The sequence below is a fragment of the Dermacentor andersoni genome, chromosome 1 (genome assembly GCF_023375885.2).
Source record: "Dermacentor andersoni chromosome 1, qqDerAnde1_hic_scaffold, whole genome shotgun sequence".
Classification (NCBI taxonomy): domain Eukaryota; kingdom Metazoa; phylum Arthropoda; class Arachnida; order Ixodida; family Ixodidae; genus Dermacentor; species Dermacentor andersoni.
The window spans coordinates 399,403,285-399,412,116 of NC_092814.1; positions in this window are offsets into that span (position 1 = coordinate 399,403,285).

Here is an 8,832-nt window from a genome sequence, read left to right on the forward strand (position 1 = left end):
CTTAACCTAAAACATTCCTTTAATCGTACTTGTTTGTTTCATCGTGTTCGACCCCCATAGTAATCATTGTTGAGTGCTTTGTTTTCCTTTCGAGTCAAACAAAGACTGAGCACGTTGCGCGCACATCTTGGTGCGTCTTGTCGCTGCTTATTACGGTAGCACACACAGTGAAGAAATATACGTGCACGCGCTCAGTACCCCACCCTTTCGAAAGAACAAACGAAGCATGCTGTTAAAAGAAGTTTGTGGAACTCCATTATCGCTAATGAAGGCTCAGAGTTTGGCGCCGCACAACGTTTAGTAAACAATATCAGCTCAGCTCCCGCAGTGCCGATGAAATCGGTACTCTGCCCCTGACAGTAGCACGCTTCCCGACAATGCGGCCAGCGCGCGCCGCCGTAGCAGACGACGGAGATCACGACTCCGCCCCTCGAGCGTCTGCGCCTGCTCGAGCTGCTGCCGCCGCACGACTCCATTGCTTGCCGCATCGCAATGCAATACGTTCCGAGTTTTCCCCTAAGTGTGAAACAGACTGTACACGCTTCTATTTGCCTTTAAGAAGATCGGTACGCTTGACGATTATTTTTATGGCTGCAATGCGGCGAAAGGGCAGCGTCTGCTTAAACATTTAAGTGACGCTGAGCAGGTAATTGGAAACGACATCGTATGTGCCGCCGGAAAAATCGTCAGCACATACGATGCGGCACATGCATACGGCACATACGAGCTAAAGTCATTTTTGCAGTTTCTCACAATATGTTTGCTACAAATCCGTGTTGTCTCTGATGGCGACAACGGATTTCCATCGACACTGTGCGGAAATAAAATATATCGCTGCATAGCACAAGTACGACATGCGCACACAACTTCAACTAGTACGTCGCCTACAATATGGAATAGAGGCAGCAATGTAGACAGCTTGGCCATTTTTTAACAGTGCTCAAGAGGCGGAAGTTGAAAGTATTAGTAATCATTCCCGCTTCAGCAATGCTGGCGCGACCAAGACGCGGGCGTGTATCGTCCAGTAAATCGATCGATCGGTGCAGTGGTGAAGCGGGAATGAACTCCGGTCATGTTCAATGCATCGTGCACATATTCAATTCCTAGGCACGCGTGAACTTCGGCCACTGCTAGCGCATACAACAAAAGTGGTTTCCATTCTTGGGCAGCGCACACACAAACGAAACACGAGAAAGAAGACAGGACAAGCGCTCGTCGAACAACTGAACGTTTTTATATAAATAAAAGGATTATGTACCGAGTAATTCTTAAATTCATGTGGGTTACATATAAAAACGGTGATACAGTTGAGTGATCAATGAACGAGCTCGCTTCGTTTGCCAGTTGTTTACTTCGCTCGGCGCACCGCAGTAATCCATGTCTGTCGTCAGCTTTTTTCGTACCATTTTCTTGTGAATCGGCAGAATTTCACTGGTGGCATCAACCCTTTCATGTTTACATTGCTGTCGTGACAGTTAACAACACAATAATAATTTCCGGTCATCCGAAGAGGCGCCGTCGCAAACAAGAAACGTTTCGCCCGCAGCGCGAACTGAACGCGGGCGCGATAGTGAAGGGAAGCGGCGGCGGAAACCTACCCCTGTTGGAGGTGAAATCGTTCCGCCAGGGGAGAAACGAGCGCTGGCGTCTACGATGAAACTCGGTTGTCAGAAATACGTGAGAAAAAGAAGGCCGCACCTAGAATATTTTGGAATCACATAAAATTATTAGGCAGGAAGGCAACAACAATACAACAACATATCCTAGACGAAGATGAAAACAGACTGGAAGGAGAAGCAGCAATAAATTACATCCAAAAAGTAACAGCCGAATCTTTCCAAGGCAAGGACAAGGTTGTATTTGAAGAAAAAAAAGAGCATGAAAGAGACCCAAGGGGGAAAGGAGCTAGTGCTTACAAATTTAAACTGGAAGAAAGCGGAAGAGAAAATTCCTAAGCGCACAGCCACAGGCCTAGACGAGGTTCCCGTTAGGCTGATAAATGAACTGGGACCAAAAAGTAAGGAAGCTCTCGTGAAAGCAGTTGAAAAAACTTTAAAAGATGGACGAATACCAGACAGTTGGCGACAAAGTAGAATGAATTTAATTTATAAAGGTAAGGGGGAGAAAGACAGAATTCACTCGTATAGACCGTTGACCATTACATCGGTAATATACAGGCTAGCAATGCAGGCAATCAAATTAAAGCTTCAAGCATGGACAGAAAATAATGGCATTTTGGGAGAGCTTCAGAATGGCTTTAGAATAGGTAGGCGTTTGGATGATAACTTGTTTGTTGTTACTCAGTGTATTGAAATATCAAAAGCAGAAAGCAGACCGTTGTATGTGGCCTTTTTGGACATTACAGGAGCATACGACAACGTAGACCGCAGCATTTTGTGGGATATTCTGGAAGGGGAAGGCTTAGGTAACGATTGTATACAGCTTTTGAGAGAGATTTACCTAGAAAATACTGTTTGCGTTGAATGGGAAGGGATGAGGAGCGCGGAGAAAGTTCATATCAACAAGGGACTGAGGCAGGGGTGCCCTTTATCCCCGCTGCTGTTTATGATGTACATGGTGAGGATGTTGAGGGCGCTAGAAGGAAGTAATATCGGGTTTAATCTCTCATACAAACAGGCAGGTACAGTAATAGAGCAGCAACTCCCAGGTTTATTTTATGCGGACGACATTGTGTTGCTCGCAAACAAGCAAAGTGATTTGCAACGTCTGGCTAATATCTGTGGACAGGAAGGCAACAAGTTAGGTATGAAATTTAGTGTTAGAAAATCAGGTGTTATTGTATTCAATGAAAACAGTGAACAGACAGTGGAGATACAGGGCCAAGAAATACCTCGGGTAACAGAATATAAATACCTTGGTATATGGATAAAGGAAGGCAACGGATATATGGAAACACAGGAAAAAACCATAACAGTCAAGGGGAAGAGAAATGCAGCCATAATGAAGCACAGAGCGCTATGGGGATACAATAGGTACGAGGTCCTCCGAGGTATGTGGAAAGGGGTAATGGTTCCAGGACTTACTTTTGGAAATGCGGTTGTTTGCTTTAAATCAGGGGTACAATCGGGACTCGACGGGAACCAAAGGTCAGTGGGTCGCCTCGCATTGGGCGCTCACGGGAAGACTACAAATGAAGCTGTGCAAGGGGATATGGGCTGGACTAGTTTTGAAGTGAGGGAAGCCCGCAGTAAAATTGAGTATGAAGAACGGCTGAGGAATATGGAGGAAAGTAAATGGGCTGGGAGGGTGTTCAGGTATCTGTACAGGCAAAACATTGATTCACAGTGGAGGAAAAGAACTAGGAAGCTTACCAGCAAGTATGCAGCCTGTGGGGTGGGCAACACAGCAACAAAGAAGGTCAAGCGGAAAGTCAGAGAGGCTGAATTAATCTCATGGGTGGCGGCAATGGAAAAGAAACCTGCCATGAGTAACTACCTAAGGGGAAAAACGAAATTAGGAAAGAAAACATTTATGATAACTCAAAGGGAAGCTCATTACTTTTCGAAGCGAGATCGGGATGCCTTAGAACACGTGCGCACCTATAAAGCGAGATATAAGAAGGAAGAAGAAACATGTGTTTGCTGCGGTAAAGCTAGGGAAACGACGGAGCATATTTTATTAGAATGTGAAGACGTCTACCCAGCGGTCGATGTAGGCACCACTGGCCTCCTTGAAGCCCTTGGGTTCAGCGGGAGCAGTGGTAAAGCAAACAGGTCCGCAATAGACATCAGTAAGAGGCGATTGGAGATTGGTGGAAGAAAAGTAGAGAAACGACAAAAGACGGAGACGTACAAAAGCACAGTTCGCAATAGGGTATCAGAAAATTTGGACGTGGTAGTTCATAGTGGGTTTTTTTTTTTTTATTGGTAAACCTAGGTAGGATATTAGGCAGCATAGTAGTAAGAGCTTGGTTAAAGCCCCTCAATCTCCCAAAGTAGCGCCATTCGCTTCCCTCCTCCTCCGCTCGACGGTGGCGCCGCCGGTGGTGGGCCTGCCGTAGCAGACGACGGCTAACACGCTACGGGACAAAATCCACAGAAAAGTTCGTTCGAGCCCTGCGGAGCAGTTTTTTCAATCGAGATCTTTCTTCGTCAGTCGGTAACTCGCCTTTAGAATTTCGTGTTGGAATTGCGGAAGAAATAGAGAAAATGACCATTATTCAAGGCGTATTTAAGGCGTAAAGCGCGCGACGTTGAGAGTTCGTGTAGCTGAAACACGACGCAAGCACGCGGTGTACTCAAACACGCGCGTAATTACCAAAGTTTCAAGTGTTGACAGCGTGAAAGTATGTGTACGTGGTTTCGTAGGTTCATTCACGTACCTGCAGGACACTTTTGTTCGGTCGGCGCGTGAGAGATTCCGGCTGTGTGCGGTCAGCAATGCCTGGCAACAGGGCCGTTTTTTCATTGCGGGGTGCTTTGGTAATCGTGACGATATATTGTTTTTTTTTTACAAGTACTGCTCCAGGAGGGCACATGTAATGGCTAACGGAGGCCTCTGAAGAGCACGTAACATTACACTAATGCAGGCGTCGCAGGGAGTGTTCGCATACAAAATTGGCTGTCCGCGATCTTATACCCCCTTGGCATGCACAGGCTTCGGCGAGCCCCATCCAGCGCTGGTTCTAGCTTTGGTGTTCCCGTTGCCGCTTCGGTGCCCTGGAGGCACCGTCAATAATACGAAATAATGACAAGTTGTTACACCAGTAAATAAAATTTTTTGAAGAAATACAATCGCGCCGAGGCGCCAACTTCTAAAGCAGCGCTAGCGCGCGAGTATTATGAAACGCCAACGAGGAATTTACCGGCCCACGTACGACTCTACGATCAAAGTGCACGTTAAACATCCCCAGGCGAGCTAGATAAAGTTATCCGGAGCCATCCACTACGGCCTCCATCCTAGCTTTAGTCGCTTCGGAACGTTAAAAACATTAATCACCATAAACCAAATCAATACATGCGGGCGTACATTCGAAGCTAAAAGACTGCATCGTAAGTCATAGTGAGCCTTGCAATAGCGTCGAGAATGTGCTAACTTCTGGTGGAGCTCAAAACACACCCTGAATAAAGTCGCTTTTATGTCACAGGCCAGCTGCAGATGCGTGCATTTCACCGCAAGACGATACTACATGAAACAAAGAGAGCACATTCGAAAAAAGAAAGTCAAACAACGCGCTAAAAACCACGCAGAGCATGAACACCCACTTTTTCGAAGCGGAAGGCGTGAACTAGGCTCAAAATAAGAGGTTGTGAGTAGCCGTGGCCCTTACTTCACTAAGCCGTGCGTTCTTTGCCACTTCATCGTAGTCAGCCCGCCCGATCCTGCAATCCACACTTGTTTTTGCGTTGCGCCCGCCGGACGGCAAAGCAAAGCTTTTTGCCCTCGCTGTGTCTGTTGCGGCAACCGAAGGCGCAGCAGCATGGCATCGCAATTAAGTTCTCGGCCCTGCACATTCTATTACGCTAACGCACTCCGTCAGTCCGCCTGTCGTACTTTCGTCGCGCAGGCCCAACAATGGAGGTCGGCGCGCGCTAGAAAGAAAAAATATACAAAAGCGCGGCGCCTGCTTCGCGCTGGAAAGAAAAAAACATACAAAAGCGCGGCGCCCGCTTCCACGTGACACAGATTGGCCAATGGGGGAGCGGAGGAGGCTGGGGCGACAGGAAGCGTGGAGGAGGATGCGCCAGGGTGAGCGCGGTGGCGGAAAGATCTAAGAATGGCGCTACTTTTGAAAAATTGAGGGGTTTTAAGCTTGGTGGCGCAAGCCACAGCCCCGTTCAAAAGGGGACGCTCATAACATCCATCCATCCATTCATCCAAACTTGGCGTGCGGTCGTCTATGTTCTAGTACACTGTAGCAACTGTAGCCAATTGCTGTAGCACGAGCGCGTGTGCATGCAAGCGCCTTGGTCGAGCGTGTCTGTGTTCTGTGGCGTGTCGTCGTTCTACTGGGGGTTATCTTGAACGCGCCTCTTTATTTGCTCCTCCTTGACAAACGTGAGTAATTTGCGCCATCGTTTCTACTTTTGCTACTGTTGATGTCACTGCTAGTAGTTTTCAAGCAAGCTCTTGTCCGGCACTCGTATTTGTACTTCGTCGGGTTTTGTGCTGGATATCCGCCAGAAGGTGGGTATGCCACCTTGCGAATTTTAATCCTTGTCGTTCCGGCATTGTGATACGTAGCATAATTTCTCGTGTTGGGCTGAAGAACATCAGGTGACGTGTTGGCGGTATTCAAGGGGCGCTGCCTGTTGCCGCGCTGCCTCTCACAGCCAGTCAACTTATGGTTGGGTGGCCGTGCGAGCTTGCTCTGTTTCTAGCCGAATTTCAGTTGGATTGAATACGGCTGAAGCGCACTGAGCCATTAAATTGTGGTTCTTGCTTTTAACGTCAAATTCCTCGTCCTGTGCCTAAGGTTTTGCATGTAGGCAAGTACTGCTACATGTCCTCGTTGAACATGCGAGCCATGCGCCTTTCCTCAGGAGTGAACGCTTTTCTTTTTCCCAGTAAGATTGTGTCGCGTTCTTGTGGGTCCACATAAACTATAACATGCCTTATTTTTTGTTCATATGCTCAGGTTAGATTTGACATGACAAAATTGTAAATGAGGCGAGTTTCCTCGAAGCAAAGCATGTATTGGCTCCACGACATCTGAAAAATTCGTGATGAACTTGGAGTATAAGCTTGCGAGTCCCAGCAGCGAGCGAAGTGCATTGATATTTGTAGGTGATGGTGCCTTGGTTATCGCCTCGATAGATGACATCAGTGAGCTACCCTTTGGCGCTGACAACATGGCCTAGGAAAGTCAACTCTGCGACGTCAAAAACACATTAATGGTTGAGCTTCAGGCCAGCATCAGAGAGCCGTTTCAAAACAGTGCGCAAATTGACCAAGTGATCCTCTTGGGAGCGTCCATGCACGATTGTTGTTAGTGTAAAACAAGACGCATTTGCATCCTTTGAGGATCATATGCATCATCTTTTGAAATGCTGACTGTGCCGATGCCAGTCCGAAGCAAACCCTCTTAAAACGAAATAGGCCGTCGTGCGTTATAAACGTCATAAGATCACGACTCTCTGGACTTAGTGGTAACTGATGGTATGCAGAAGCTAAATCTAGCTTAGAGAATCGCTGTGCACCAGCCAAGCTGTTCAAAAGTTCCTCAGTTTGTGGCCAGGGAAAACTGTCCACTACTATAGCTTTGTTTGGCTCTCGTAGGTCTATGCACATGCGTATCGAGCCATCCGTTTTTCTGGCTACGACAATCGGCAAGACCCAATCTGAAGAATCGACGCGCTCGATGATGTCCTGAGTTTCTAATTTTTGTACTTCTGCCGAGACTTGATCACGAATGACTAGTGGTAGTCGTCTGTTTACTGGTCACAGGTTGAAGAGATGCGCGAACTCTGACCTTGTGAGTGAAACCTTTGACAGTTCCTAGCTACTTTTCAAACAAGTGCTCGAACTCTGAACGTAATTCAGCAGGTAGCATAGGAGCTTCTTGCGTCATTAGCAGACACCTGAGAGATGACCCTTGAATATTCATATCCGGAGCCGCAATACCATCTAAACCAAGAATGGTTGTTCCTCCCGACACAACGTACTGAAGGACAGAAGTGCATCGGCCGTGAAATGAAACTGGTGCAATGAAACATCCTTTTATAGGAATTGCTGACTTAGAAAAATCAAGCAGCTGGATAGATGTTGATGTCAGAGGAAATACAGTATCGAAATGACGTTGGTAATGTTCTTTGGCTAGGATTGAAACCGATGATCCAGTGTCAATCAGGAACGACACGGAAATTCCTTCAATTTCCAACACTGCATAAATGCCCTTCTTACGGCTTCAGATGTGACATTTATGTGATCGTCCGTGTCAGCTGTATCTGTGTCGTCTTTCATGACGTGCTGAATTTTTTTTTTCAGACTTTCGGAAAGACTTGCACACCTTTTCTAGATGGCCAATCTTTCCACATCTGCGACACTTATGTCTTAGCTTTGCAGTGAGGGCTATTCGCCAGATGGTCCAAAGAACCACGATAACGTTCTTGCTCTTTCAGAGCTCGACGACTTTCAGTTGGCGTCTTATAGCATGTGCACGTGCCACAGTGCTTTTCTCTCGTACTTGAAGTGTTTGTGTTTTTAACGTGATGCACTTGTGCTTCATGTCATGCAAGTTCTCTCGCTTCTCTAGTTGCCTGATCATGCTGTCTCACAATGGTAAGGGCTCGAGAAAGCGTAAGAGACTCTTCCAGTAAAAGCCGTTCACGCAAGTATTTGCTAGTAGTTTTTTCTATAAGCTGGCCGCGCATAATGTCATACGCCAATTCACCGAAGTTGCATGCTCCTACGAGACCTCGTAGCACGGTGACCGAATCGACCGCAGTCTCACCTGGGGCCTGTGCACGTCGGCGGAAACGGTGACTCACTGCGGTGACATTGACAGAGCTCTTGTAGTGGCCTTCAAGCGTCGCAATAGCGCAGTCGAATTCATCTGGGGCAGGAGTCTTCAACGTCTCTCCGGTGGCTCTCGAAGCCAAAAAGCGCGGGTCGACCTCCGACGTGAGTCTGGAAGATACGTTGTCCTTCCAAACCTAAGCAGTTGAGCAGAATTGCCTTCTGAGGCGTGGCAGGTAGGTCAGAGGCGCCCGATGCCACCATGTAGTTCTTGAACATGGGATTTGAACTCTGCTGTTAGCGGCATTCTTTGCGGGGGTAACAGGATTGTCGTGCCTTCAACTTTGACCCGCCGTCTTATGGATCTGGCTCATGAGTCACACCCAGGAATTAATCGTACCAAAGCTCATCTTA